The sequence below is a fragment of the Schistocerca serialis genome, chromosome 7 (assembly GCF_023864345.2).
Source record: "Schistocerca serialis cubense isolate TAMUIC-IGC-003099 chromosome 7, iqSchSeri2.2, whole genome shotgun sequence".
NCBI classification, from domain to species: Eukaryota; Metazoa; Arthropoda; class Insecta; order Orthoptera; family Acrididae; genus Schistocerca; species Schistocerca serialis.
Window position 1 is genome coordinate 178,182,582 of NC_064644.1, and position 15,375 is coordinate 178,197,956.

The 15,375-nt window shown below is 43.8% G+C and overlaps 1 protein-coding gene across 1 annotated transcript in view; it reads right to left on the minus strand.

The window, feature by feature from the left end:
* The window catches only part of LOC126412693 (brachyurin-like), a 72,966-nt gene that overhangs the window by 36,146 nt on the left and 21,445 nt on the right, over positions 1-15,375 (minus strand). The window lies entirely within an intron of this gene.

Sequence of the window (15,375 nt, forward strand, 5' to 3'; positions counted from 1 at the left end):
TGTACCGGCCCATTTCGCTATCCGTACACGCCTCGCGGCCGGACCCAGACTTTATATGTCATCGACCGTTGTCGTCATTCCATTCTACAGCTGATTGTTGTCCACATTCGCAATTGTGAATGCATTTAATGTACTTCATAACGGCTATAGTTGCCGCAGTGCCTGTTACTTTGCACATGCATGCGTGTCCAAATCAACTTTGCATTGTAATTAAGAATAACACAGTCACTGCAATATCGCATTCAGCATGTTAGTCCTGTGAACGTGTTTAGGTCGCTACTCTTCCGCTTACGATAAAATGTAAGTTCAACGATCCTGACACAGGGTCTATTTCGGACAAAATAGAATCGTTGGAGAACTCGAAAATAAGAATATTTTATTTGTAAACATCATGACCACAAGCTAATAATTTCCGGGAAATCAAAGAATTGGTGAGCTCGATCCGTTTCAGATTTATTTGGGGAGGGAAGATATTGCTAAATGCACAGGAAGGCAAGCTATAGAACGTCCGCTTTCAAATTGTAGTAAACTTTCGTGTGTGTGGATTCGAATGGCACTTCTTGAACCTATTTTACTTTTCTATAAAAGAATGGATATGTACATTGTTGTTTAACTTATTCATTGTAAGCAACTACATTAAATGCTAAGGGAGGAGTTTAATGAATATAAATCGAGTTCGCTTTCCACTGCATACAGGGTGGAAACTACGTCGTCCGGCGAAATGGTTTTCGTCCAGCAGACATGATGCAGAGATTTTCTCTGTTCCCCTGCTTCTATAGAGAATACTATTCGATGCACTGTGAATACTGAATACTTACTGCGACATGAAGGAAGAAAGGGAATCCTTGTCAAATATACAGATAGATAGATAGATAGATAGATAGATAGAGAGAGAGAGAGAGAGAGAGAGAATTTCCAGCAGTAACTGCGAAATTATTCTAGTCAATTTTTAATCGCGTTTCCTACGAACAACCACATTTTGTGAAACAAATAAACAGAAAAAAATAAAAAGAAAACCGTCTGCACCAAGCCAAGGAACGAACATATACCAGAGCCATGTCGGCTCGTTTTTCGAGTTGTTATATCGATGCTTATTGGCACGATCCGTTTCCCTATCAAGCCACCGGCTGGCGCTTCGATCGTCTTGTAGTTGGCTCTTTGGTTGGAGGAAGTGCCGGCCAGGGTGGCCGAGCGGTTCTAGGCGCTACCGTCTGGAACCGCGCGACCCCTACGGTCGCAGGTTCGAATCCTGCCTCGGGAATGGATATGTGTGATGTCCTTAGGTTAGTTAGGTTTAAGTAGTTCTAAGTTCTAGGGGACTGATGACCTCAGAAGTTTATTCTCATAGTGCTCAGACCCATTTGAACCATTTTTTTTTTGCTCCCATTTGGCTGATTTGCCCGCTGTTCTTCGTCACACCCTACTTAAGCTACTAAATTCGCCCTCCCTCCTTCCCTCCCTCCCTCTCTCTCTCTCTCTCTCTCTCTGTCTGTGTGTGTGTGTGTGTGTGTGTGTGTGTGTGAACTCCACTTGTGAATGATATATTTGATTGTATGTAAGCTGTATTTTCCTTTTATTGCAATTTCAGCATTTCGGTGATCTTGTCATTATTGCTTGTGGGCGAAATTAATTTGGTTGTAATATGCTCTAGGGCGTTATTAGTGACCACTGAGGGCGGATATCGAGCCTAATTCTTGCTTGCCCGACTTGTGTATGAACTGTAATATCGGGCATGGTCGTGACAAGCAAATGCCACCGCCCTGATGAATCTACATCTACATCTACATTTATACTCCGCAAGCCACCCAACGGTGTGTGGCGGAGGGCACTTTACGTGCCACGGTCATTACCTTCCTTTTCTGTTCCAGTCGCGTATGGTTCGCGGGAAGAACGACTGTCTGAAAGCCTCCGTACGCGATCGAATCTCTCTAATTTTACATTCGTGATCTCCTCGGGAGGTATAAGTAGGGGGAAGCAATATATTCGATACATCATCCAGAAACGCACCCTCTCGAAACCTGGCGAGCAAGCTACACCGCGATGCAGAGCGCCTCTCTTGCAGAGTCTGCCACTTGAGTTTGCTAAACATCTCCGTAACGCTATCACGGTTACCAAATAACCCTGTGACGAAACGCGCCGCTCTTCTCTGGATCTTCTCTATCTCCTCCGACAACCCGATCTGGTACGGATCCCACACTGATGAGCAATACTCAAGTATAGGTCGAACGAGTGTTTTGTAAGCCACCTCCTTTGTTGATGGACTACATTTTCTAAGGACTCTCCCAATGAATCTCAACCTGGCACCCGCCTTACCAACAATTAATTTTATATGATCATTCCACTTCAAATCGTTCCGCACGCATACTCCCAGATATTTTACAGAAGTAACTGCTACCAGTGTTTGTTCCCATATCATATAATCATACAATAAAGGATCCTTCTTTCTATGTATTCGCAATACATTACATTTGTCTATGTTAAGGGTCAGTTGCCACTCCCTGCACCAAGTGCCTATCCGCTGCAGATCTTCCTGCATTTCGCTACAATTTTCTAATGCTGCAACTTCTCTGTATACTAAAGCATCATCCGCGAAAAGCCGCATGGAACTTCCGACACTATCTACTAGGTCATTTATATATATTGTGAAAGGCAATGGTCCCATAACACTCCCCTGTGGCACGCCAGAGGTTACTTTAACGTCTATAAACGTCTCCCCATTGATAACAACATGCTGTGTTCTGTTTGCTAAAAACTCTTCAATCCAGCCACACAGCTGGTCTGATATTCCGTAGGCTCTTACTTTGTTTATCAGGGGACAGTGCGGAACTGTATCGAACGTCTTCCGGAAGTCAAGGAAAATAGCGTCTACCTGGGAGCCTGTATCTTATATTTTCTGAGCCCGCATCTCGTGGTCGTGCGGTAGCGTTCTCGCTTCCCACGCCCGGGTTCCCGGGTTCGATTCCCGGCGGGGTCAGGGATTTTCTCTGCCTCGTGATGGCTGGGTGTTGTGTGCTGTCCTTAGGTTAGTTAGGTTTAAGTAGTTCTAAGTTCTAGGGGACTGATGACTATAGCTGTTAAGTCCCATAGTGCTCAGAGCCATTTGAACCATTTTTTTGAATATTTTCTGGGTCTCATGAACAAATAAAGCGAGTTGGGTCTCACACGATCGCTGTTTCCGGAATCCATGTTGATTCCTACAGAGTAGATTCTGGGTTTCCAAAAACGACATGATACGCGAGCAAAAAACATGTTCTAATATTCTACAACAGATCGACGTCAGAGATATAGGTCTATAGTTTTGCGCATCTGCTCGACGACTCTTCTTGAAGACTGGGACTACCTGTGCTCTTTTCCAATCATTTGGAACCTTCCGTTCCTCTAGAGACCTGCGGTACACGGCTGTTAGAAGGGGGGCAAGTTCTTTCGCGTACTCTGTGTAGAATCGAATTGGTATCCCATCAGGTCCAGTGGACTTTCTTCTGTTGAGTGATTCCAGTTGCTTTTCTATTCCTTGGACACTTATTTCGATGTCAGTCATTTTTTCGTTTGTGCGATGATTTAGAGAAGGAACTGCAGTGCGGTATTCCTCTGTGAAACAGCTTTGGAAAAAGGTGTTTAGTATTTCCGCTTTACGCGTGTCATCCTCTGTTTCAATGCCATCATCATCTCGGAGTGTCTGGATATGCTGTTTCAAGCCACTTACTGATTTAACGTAAGACCAGAACTTCCTAGGATTTTCTGTCAAGTCGGTACATAGAATTTTACTTTCGAATTCACTGAACGCTTCAGGCATAGCCCTCCTTACGCTAACTTTGACATCGTTTAGCTTCTGTTTGTCTGAGAGGTTTTGGCTGCTTTTAAACTTGGAGTGAAGCTCTCTTTGCTTTCGCAGCAGTTTCCTAACTTTGTTGTTGAACCACGGTGGGTTTTTCCCATCCCTCACAGTTTTACTCAGCACGTACCTGTCAAAAACGCATTTTACGATTGCCTTGAACTTTTTCCATAAACACTCAACATTGTCAGTGTCGGAACAGAAATTTTCGTTTTGATCTGTTAGGTAGTCTGAAACCTGCCTTCTATTACTCTTGCTAAACAGATAAACCTTCCTCCCTTTTTTTATATTCCTATTAACTTCCATATTCAGGGATGCTGCAACGGCCTTGTCATCACTGATTCCCTGTTCTGCACTTACAGAGTCGAAAAGTTCGGGTCTGTTTGTTATCAGTAGGTCCAAGATGTTATCTCCACGAGTCGGTTCTCTGTTTAATTGCTCGAGGTCGTTTTCTGTGTTCACGTTGGAAGGTCTTGGTGAGATCGAGCACTTCTCTTAAAAGGACTTTGTTTTACTGTTCTATATTTTGTTATTACTGCGATCTCGTGTTTAGGTATTAGCGCTTAAGCATTTCTTCTTACTTTTGAGCTTACTTAAGTGAATGTTTTGTTGAGGATCTTGTTAACAGTTGGCTGTTTAATCAAATTAATTCCTCTGTTTGGTCATTACTACTAAACGATTAACCGGTTAAACTTTGTTTTCATTGTACAGTCATTATAATATTTCGATTTTGGTCGGTGTCTGGGGTGGGGGTTGCATTTAGTATTCATGTGTAGGACCTTGGGAATTTACATATTTGCTCAGTCTTGCATGAATTATATATCTGTTTGCCCTCGGTTTCCCGAGTTATTGGTAGCATTGGAGCCATTGGCCCGGCGTGTTATCCACTACCCACAGAGTCACCGGTCGTGGCTAGTCCACGTGAGCTGTGTACGTGTGCGGTGTGGTGTTTCGCCTCCTGTGTTGCAGTAGCCACCGAGGCAGCGCGGCCTCGTTGCTTACCACATCTCTCTGTAAGTTAACTTCTTAACCTTATGGTTTTTGGACTTTTTTAAATTAAGGTATCCGCTACCCTAGGCCATCCTAGCAAAGACTCACCTCCGCCAGCCCGGCCTTGTGTTGTTGTTTGATTTGAAGATATTTCAATTCTTGTTTGTGTAATGCGATGAATTTTAAAATCTTTGTTATCCTCTGTCCAATACCTGTTATTGCCCAAAGGACGTTCCAAATATTTGTTGTAATCCTAGAGGTGTAAATTTTAAAATTTTGTCAAATGCTAACCTTGTAAAAGTTTGAATATTGTTAGCTTCCTGTTTGAAAAGTTGCTAAATTGCTCACGCCAAAAGCGACCTCAAGTTATTTTAATGGTAATTCTGAATTTGTAAAAAAAAATTCTAAATGGACCACCTTCCTTGTTTGAAGTCTACTATCTGAGTGGTTTTCAAATTGTTATGGTAATGCTCCTTCTGTAATTGTAGTGAAGTCAGATTTGCCTGGTTGAAATCTTACAGATGCCTAAAGGGCTTTTGAGCTGTATTTTTATGAACACTAAACTTATTATTTTAAAGAGGTAGTGTTCTAAAAAAAAAGGTTTGTTGTAGGTTTTGTCCCTTTTGGTTCGCCGTCCTGAAATCTGACAGTTATTATTGACTTATTAGTATTTTTAAGTGTATCTTATGAAATAAACGATTACCAGCTGTTGTGAAGCAACAAATGGCCTTCTGTAAACTCAGCCTGCACCTTCCTCCTGCCCGTTGAGTTGTCGTATCCTGGGGCGTCAACTGAGATTTCAGTATCGTCAGAGTTCGTAGGCCCGTACTCTTATTACTTACTTCCTTGTTCACAACACTCATGTAGGTCTGGCACTGATCGAAGTCACTAATTTTTCGACTTCTCGGTAATTACCTGGTTGCGAGCCTAATATGTCTAAATAAAATATCCTTATTTTCGAGTATTGCAACGATTCCACTTGGCCCGAAACACAGTCTGCATCATGAGTCTTAACCTCGATTTCTAGCGGACGGAAGCGTAGACATGTAAACTCTTTCACTGTAGTTTATTTATAGTTGCCATTAACTAAGATGCCAAAGTGCATCGAAAAAGGTGACTTTCAGGCTCTGATCTCACCTTGTCAGAAACAGAGGTCAGTACCAAAAGGCAGATGACAAAGTGTAGCGCGTAGCGGGACAGCGGCGTTACCGTTCCCATGCGGCCGGTGTGAGTTTCGACGTCGATCACTGCAACAGCTGTTTTGTGTGGTTCCTTGAAGTAATGCGAACTGAGAAGCAGAGCGGGATAATGAGTGTTGTCTTTCTGCCGTACGCATTTTCATTCCAAACGTTTAGTAGGCGTACTGGGTCTTACAAAGCACTGATCACTTAAGAGCTGAAGGAGATCATGTTAGTTACTTGACGTCAGTATCTTCGTGAGGTATCAGGCTTGATCACGCAACAATGCCAGGTAAGCGTTCGCAAGTTTATAGCGCCAAATGACCCATTTACAGTGTTAATGTACAGGGTGACAGTTATTGAACTATATGAAATAAAATCGTTATAATTCCTGAACGGTGTGCGTTAGGACGTCCAAACTGTACGGTAGACAGCGGGGCATGATGGGAATTAGACTGAGCACGCATGGTTTGGTTTAGCGATTAAGCTCACTTTCGTTTGCATGGGTTCGTCAATAAGCAAAATTGGTGCATTTGGGGGCTGAGAATTCTCAATTCGCGATCGACAAGTCTCTTCACTCTCAACAGGTGATTGTGTGGTGTGTAATGTCCAGTCACGGAATGATCGGTGCTGTATTCCTTGACGGCACGGTGACTACCGAACGGTACGTGAAGGTTTTGGAAGATGATTTCATCCCCATTATCCAAAGTTACCTGATTTCGACAGGTAGTGGTTCATGCACGATGGAGCTGTACCCCATCGAAGCAGGAGAGTATTTCATGTTCCGGAGGATCACTTTGGGAATCGCATTCTGGCTGTGAGGTACCCAGAGGCCACTGGCATGGTCCCCAATTGGCCGCCACATTTTTTGGATATGAACACATGCGACTCCTTTTTGTGGGGCTATATGAAAGAAAAGGTGTACAGCAATATCCCCAAAACCATTTCTGAGCTGGAGGTCATGGGTAGCATCGATAGCATCGATGTTCCGACATTTCAACGGGTGATGCAGAATTTCGCTATTAGTCTGCGCCACATCGCCAATGATGGCAGGCATATCGAACATGTCATAACCTCAATCCGAATATATTTAGTGACGTTTAAATGTTGAATAAAGTGTGTGGACGCCGTAGTTTGTAACTAATTTACGTTTTTTCACATAGTTCAATAATTTTCAGCCAGTATACTCACAGTAGGAAGCTCTGGAACAAGCACAGTAAACCTACGCCAACAAGTGCATGCATATTCAGTTGATCGCGACTGCACAGCCTTAGTCTTGTCTCTTGATATTCAGTCAATCATGAATAGAATGCTTGTGACAAGTTCCCTTTTATTTAGTGTGACAGACGCACGAAAGTGCGTCCCAAACGATGGGACAGTCATTCTTTGAAGTTATGCAGGCAGTGCGCATTTGCCAATCCACCCTGTCATACGTGCACAAACAACAGTGCCTTGAAGCTATTACGTGCCACCAAGAACACAGCCGTGAATACCTTATGATCGGGATCAGGGGCCAAGAAGTGAATAGTTTGAAGCGGTTGGTAGGTGAACTTCTCACTCGACATCAAAATTTAGTTCGCAATTAAAGAAAGAGATGGTCGCAAGGTTACGTAGGACATGAACCACAGAACTTCCCACTGAGATTAAACAAGAGAAACAGTGTCTCGCCTGTGCCCCTGGAGTTTGTCGATGAGCAAAACAGAATTTTAATTAAGTAAGTATGGTATTTGCCGTTTTCGGTGGATGTCTGCATTATGAAGCAGCACAGGGCACATGACATCTTGGGTCTTGGTCAATAACAAGGATCGTTAACATACAGAAGATAGTTTTGCGTGTGATAGAGGCCTTCTTCTTCCTCCTGGCCTTATCCAGTGTACTTACTGAATCGGCATAATGTTAATCTGGTTTCGGCAATGTTAATGGTATAGGGTTGTCGGATGCCTTTCCTGCTACCCTTCCTCCCGCCCCCCACCACTCCCCCCCCCCCCCCTACATCTCTGGAACAGACGGAAATTGTGTACTCCGTCTGTCTCTGTCACGTGTTATGGCATATGAAAGTGTGAGACTGTTTCCGAAATGTGTGAGAATCGTGTAAGTGAGGTGGGACATGGTTACCAATCCGGTACTGGCTGTAAAGCGCCTGGTTACAGTTTAGGGTAAATACACTCCTGGAAATTGAAATAAGAACACCGTGAATTCATTGTCCCAGGAAGGGGAAACTTTATTGACACATTCCTGGGGTCAGATACATCACATGATCACACTGACAGAACCACAGGCACATAGACACAGGCAACAGAGCATGCACAATGTCGGCACTAGTACAGTGTATATCCACCTTTCGCAGCAATGTAGGCTGCTATTCTCCCATGGAGACGATCGTAGAGATGCTGGATGTAGTCCTGTGGAACGGCTTGCCATGCCATTTCCACCTGGCGCCTCAGTTGGACCAGCGTTCGTGCTGGACGTGCAGACCGCGTGAGACGCCGCTTCATCCAGTCCCAAACATGCTCAATGGGGGACAGATCCGGAGATCTTGCTGACCAGGGTAGTTGACTTACACCTTCTAGAGCACGTTGGGTGGCACGGGATACATGCGGACGTGCATTGTCCTGTTGGAACAACACGTTCCCTTGCCGGTCTAGGAATGGTAGAACGATGGATTCGATGACGGTTTGGATGTACCGTGCACTATTCAGTGTCCCCTCGACGATCGCCAGTGGTGTACGGCCAGTGTAGGAGATCGCTCCCCACACCACGATGCCGCGTGTTGGCCCTGTGTGCCTCGGTCGTATGCAGTCCTGATTGTGGCGCTCACCTGCACGGCGCCAAACACGCATACGACCATCATTGGCACCATGGCAGAAGCGACTCTCATCGCTGAAGACGACACGTCTCCATTCGTCCCTCCATTCACGCCTGTCGCGACACCACTGGAGGCGGGCTGCACGATGTTGGGGCGTGAGCGGAAGACGGCCTAACGGTGTGCGGGACCGTGGCCCAGCTTCATGGAGACGGTTGCGAATGGTCCTCGCCGATACCCCAGGAGCAACAGTGTCCCTAATTTGCTGGGAAGTGGCGGTGCGGTCCCCTACGGCACTGCGTAGGATCCTACGGTCTTGGCGTGCATCCGTGCGTCGCTGCGGTCCGGTCCCAGGTCGACGGGCACGTGCACCTTCCGCCGACCACTGGCGACAACATCGATGTACTGTGGAGACCTCACGCCCCACGTGTTGAGCAATTCGGCGGTACGTCCACCCGGCCTCCCGCAGGCCCACTATACGCCCTCGCTCAAAGTCCGTCAACTGCACATACGGTTCACGTCCACGCTGTCGCGGCATGCTACCAGTGTTAAAGACTGCGATGGAGCTCCGTATGCCACGGCAAACTGGCTGACACTGACGGCGGCGGTGCACAAATGCTGCGCAGCTAGCGCCATTCGACGGCCAACACCGCGGTTCCTGGTGTGTCCGCTGTGCCGTGCGTGTGATCATTGCTTGTACAGCCCTCTCGCAGTGTCCGGAGCAAGTATGGTGGGTCTGACACACCGGTGTCAATGTGTTCTTTTTTCCATTTCCAGGAGTGTATAATTTGAAGACAACAAGGAAAGAATTGGTCAAGTCAAAATTTCACGAAAATGAGTTAGTCGTATCATTATGAAGTTCATCAGATGTACTTTCAGTTGGGTGAACTTCAATGATTGTGATGGTATAGTCACAGAGTTGTAGCCAGGTTAAAACGGGGAAAACGGGTCAAGTCCGTCCAATACGCGGACAGAAAGGGTGAAGTCTAACAGGTGCAGATTTCTGAGCTGTATTGATTTTTTTTGTAAGTCTCATTGTTGACATTGTTTGGGCAGAGCAGAGCTCGGAGCAGACTTGACATTAGCTTCTTTGCTTTGTGCTATGGTGGAACTGAAATTCGTGCTGTGATTTGTGCTAACACAGAGCAGCCTCGACAATCGTTCCAAGCTTTATGGTTTCGTAGATAAAATTGCATTTCGTGTCAAATCCAACTGAGGTCGGTGTTTCAGCTGATGATGGAATATCCAGAGTCAAGCTGCAGTGGTTAAGTCTAGAAAAAGACAGAGCAATGGTAGAAAATCTGAAGTATCTAAAAAGCTAGGAACAATGTCACATGAAATCGGAGAGCTCTGTAAGTGCGAGAAGAATTGTAGTGATTTGCTAACTGATGCAGAGAAGTCTACATTAATATCTAATTTCAGTTTGCTGAAGGACTGGAATGAGCAAAGTTGTCACCTGCCAGGACTGATTTCTGTTGACAATGTATAAAGCCGAAGGCCTAGCAGAGATGAGGCAGTAGCTACTTTGCGTGGCTATACATTTCATTATAAGGTCAGAATAATGAGATACAGTATTGTGACAGAATTGTCTGTTTGTCAAAAGGCCTTTATATCACTGCATGTTATTTCAAAGAAAATATCAGAAATTCCTTAAAAAAATGAAGGCATGGAGCCAGTTAATAAACGAGGGAAACACAGAAACCAAGTTCATAAACTTTCAACACAGAGCAAAACATATGCTCTGACATCAAGTCATTTAAAGGATGGTCCTGTCGTTAAAGTATAAATAAAATACAGAAACCGTATTTGCCTGAAGAACTCACAATCAAAATATTTCAAGAGACAAATTCTACTTGTTCGGTATCATATGAAAGTTATTGTAAAATGGTCATGTCGGCTTCGCGTATGTCTATGGAGGACATATTGAACAGCGTTCCTTGTCCGATGGCTGCAGTGCTTTCACTGCAGTGCTGGTGGCTATATCTCGCGGTCTTGAGCACATCCGTTCGTGCCCTGGGGAGTCGTTTGTTCTGTGTACTGACTGCTTGAACAGTCGACCAGTGCTACCCTCGTCAACCGTTGGTAGCAACTATCCAGGAGTCCATCTATGCTCTGGAACAGTCCGCTCTTTCAGTGGTGTTTGTGTGGACCCCAGGACACGTCGGAATCCCAGACAACGAACTTGCTGACAGGCTGGTCAAACAGGCTACACGGAAATCGCTTATGGAGATCGGCATTCCAATAACTGATCTGCGTTATTTTTTACGCCGCCCTTTGGGAGACGGAATGGCATAGTCTCAGTATGAACAACAAACTACGTGTCATTAAGGAGACAACGAATGTGTGGCAGTCCTCCAACGGGCGTCTCGCAGGAACTCTGTGATTCTCTGCCGGCTCCGCATTGGTCACGCTTGGGCGACCCACAGCTACCTCCTGCGCCGTGAAGACCCACCTGAGTGTCGATGCGGTGCCCCGCTGACAGTGGCCCATATTCTAGTGCACTGTCCCACTTTGACTGCCTTGCGACGAAATCTTCGGTTACCGGACTCGTTGCCGCTAATTTTATCTGACAACGCTTCATCGGCTGATTTAGTTCTGCGTTTTATTCTTCAGGGTGGGTTTTATAATTTGATCTAGTTTTCGCGCATGTGCTTTGCCCTTCTGTGTCCTCCACCCTAGCGCTTTTAGGGTGGAGGTTTTAACGTGTTGCAGAGTGGTTGGCTTCTCCTTTTTATTCTCGTGATCGGCCAGACACTGAATCTGCTTTCTTGTTTTACTCCCTTCTAACTGTTTTTCGCGTCTCTGTTGTTTTCTTGTCCTGTTTTGTCTACTGTAGTGTTTGTTATCTTTCCTTCGTTCTTGTGGTTTTTCCTTTCTTTCCGTTTTTGTGCTCTACGTCTCGTTTGGCATTGTTTTATTCGGAACAAGGGACCAATGACCAAGCAGTTTGGTCCCTTCCCTCCTCTTTTAAACCAACCAACCATAGCAGTCCGTACATAACTAAAGCTCATAACTTGTTCAGTTGACACACCATCTGCTTCTATATTTATATCGTACAGGTGCTTTCGATATTGCCATACTCTTAATTTTTTTGAAGCAATTTCCATGTTACATTGCTCTGCTGTTTTATTAACTCGATGAAGTAATCTGTTAATTATCCTCATTATTTGCTATCAGTACAGCATGGTCAGCCAGATTTTTCTCCCTTTTTAATGCGTTATGGTCCCTACATTTTTTTCCATCCCCCAGTGGTGATTAATTTGTGGTTAACAAAGACTGTTGACACATCACAATCACATGCAGCCTCACCAAAAGTCTCCGACGTTCCACATGTAAAGATATGGCTATGTGTTGTACAGCCTTTAAATGACACCGTCGTTGTGAGCCTTCAAGCGTCTTGGGAGCTGTAAGAGCTTGTGACTGTTCTAATACATCTCTGTAGCTTTAAGGCCCCCTGACGTTCTGCATCCAAGTTCCGCAGGACATTGCTCTGAGGGTTATTAGTGGAGTAACTTTCGCAGCTTGAGCTCTTTTGGAACTATGCACTTAATCAGATTTTTGTTAGCGATGCTTATAATTAAAATAAAAAATATGTGACAGGAAGAAGCCAATAGAACCAGAGGGCAAGAAGTTTGTGGTTATGTCATACAATGGCGCGTTTTCCGACAGAATTGCGCACGCCTTTAGAAAAACGAAAATAAAAATTGGGTTTCAAACGAATGGTACAATTGGTTGTAAGCTACAGCACAAAGCTGGCAACGACAGCAATAAATATATGGGATCTGGTATTTATAAGACTAGTTGCCAGGATTGTGATAGATTTTACATCGGTCAGACAGGAAGAAATTCCAGACTAGTTTTAGAGAAAATACGTATAGTCAAAATAAAGGCGCTCTCGGTACGCATTTGGACAGAGAAAGACATTCGGTAGGACATATAGACAGTAATATGGAAGTGATGCATAGGGCGTCAAAGGGTCAGTTAATGAACTTACTCAAAGAAATGGAGATTTATGCGCACAGAAAATAACAACCGGAATTACTGCTGAATAAACAGAACGTGTATAACCTGAATGCTTACTTTGAAATATTCAGAGACCTACTAGTTTGAATAGCGTGGAGCACCCCAGCGGATTGGCATGTGCCGGCCACCGGCAACGAGAAAACTGGGCCGTCCTCCGCTAGCTCAGCCACAGGAAAACAAGCAAGTCATGCAGAGAAAAAAAATGGTCCAAATGGCTCTGAGCACTATGGGACTTAACATCTTAGGTCATCAGTCCCCTAGAACTTAGAACTACTTAGACCTAACTAACCTGAGGACATCACACACATCCATGCCCGAGGCAGGATTCGAACCTGCGACCGTAGCGGTCGCGCGGTTCCAGACTGAAGCGCCTAGAACCGCTCGGCCACACTGGCCGGCCCATGCAGAGAAGCCACGACGTATTCGCCATTAATACCGCACTCTAATATAATATCGATTAAAGATTTTCTATTTTTAATGAAGGGGCACTACTTTATTAATTGTATTATGATTACGTTCACTTTGAAATGATCTCTTAGGATAGAAGATTTCGTGATTATTTTACTTTATACTTTTTACTCTGGCATTCATAAAAGGTTGTATGTTAACTAACCAGGCTAAGGGCTGCATTGTAAAGTATTTGTGCTTTTTATGTATTTCAAGTATGAATCCAATTTCACATATAGCATATCAGCAATTGCTTTTAATGTCAGACGCTCATTTAGCAAAAGAAAAAAAATAAAGATAAAAAAAATTAACTAAAGACAGTGCATACTGCATTTTAGCCTTTTTACGCTTTTTATACTGGCATTCATAAAAGGTTGGATGTTACCTAACCAGGCTAAGGGCTGTATTGTATAGTATTTGTGCTTTTTATGGATTTCAAGTATGAGTCCAATTTCACATTAGTATATCAGCGTATGTTTTTGATGTCAGACGCTCATTTAGCCAAAGAAAAATTTTAACTAAAGACAGTGCATACTGCATTTTAATCTTAATATTGGCGACACTGGTTTACTATGTACTCTGGCTAAAGTGCCCTCTGCTGGCAGTGGGTTATTATATAAATACCTGACGCAATCTCAGTATTATCAGCAACTACCATGTATTCACGTGTTAAACTTGACGATGATTTTTTATCAGAATATTTTAACGGTATGTATGGCTGCTATACATGCCTATAAATATTTTATATTTTTATATTTTATGCATCATTAATACTGTATAGATTTAGTCTTAACTTATTGAACCTGGTCGCTTACACAATTTTTATATTTACAACAGATCTGAAGTTGGCGGTAATCCGAAACCGGTAATAAATTGTAAAGAAATCTATGTGATCAAGACGGACTTGTGAAAATAAAAGTGCCAAAAATAAAATGATTGCAGACTCATTTACAGACTTCATATCTTCAATTGATAAACTTAGACTAATAATTTTAAATATTCTTCTCGGGCTGAGCGTCCGATTTTATTGTTCTGTTTCCACCAAAACCCTCTGGCTATGGCAAGTGCCGTAGGAATTTGGCTTCATAAACCACGAGCACAATAACATTGGATTTCCACGGTCGCGCAATAATCTATAAACCCTACGAGTAGCCGACCATCGCGCCAGCGTCGCCTGCATACCACTCACGTACACCTTATTTAAAAATATTAATAATACCGAAAAAGATACAACTGTCTAAAGTAATCCATGGTCTTCATCAGTGTTCAAGCTGTCTCAAGCCAAATTTCATGGATACTAGTTCAGGAATTTAGTAGTGAAAACGTGACAGAGCTACTTTCGCATTTAACATGGGAGTCTGGATTGGCATGGATTAAACACGTTGAGGATTTCATAAGCATTGTACTGTTACCCAGGCGTGCACTCGCTTATCAGTAAAATGAAAAATTTGCGTATTACTTCCCCGGTTGGGATGTTCGGGAGAGTGGTGCAAGTATTTTTATTTGACGCCACTTCGGTGACTTGCGCGTAGATGTTGATTCAATGATGGCGAAGCACACATTCAGACGCGCGCAGGAAGAAAATCGGATTGGGCGGAAACTGAACCCCGAAAACCCCGAAACTGATGATAGTGAAACATCGCTAATCGTAATACCACGAGCTACTCGGAGAAAACTGAATGCAACTAAGGAGTTACAGGAAGCGCATGACGCTCACCGGCTAAAATATGGCGGGTTTGTGCCTGATATTAGTGCGGAAGTAAGGATTAAACACGTAGAGGATTGTATAAACACTGAATTCATGATGATGAATCGTGTAATTTGATGTGTGAATCCTTCGTGTGTTTTAATTCTCGTTTTATTGTTTGTATGTACATCTTCTATGATATTTACTAAACCCATTGGTACTCTCCTGTCAATTAAGGTTTGAATTGTATCCTTTTTCTAATCATATCAATCTCTTTACGAGTCAACGAAACACAGGTAGGCTGGGTTGTTAAAGTCGTGGATTTCTCTACAGAGCAAAGCGAAATTAACATCTCTTGTGCTCTCATTTTTCCTGAACTCTTGCTGCTCTTCTGCTGTTTCTATATAACTCTGCA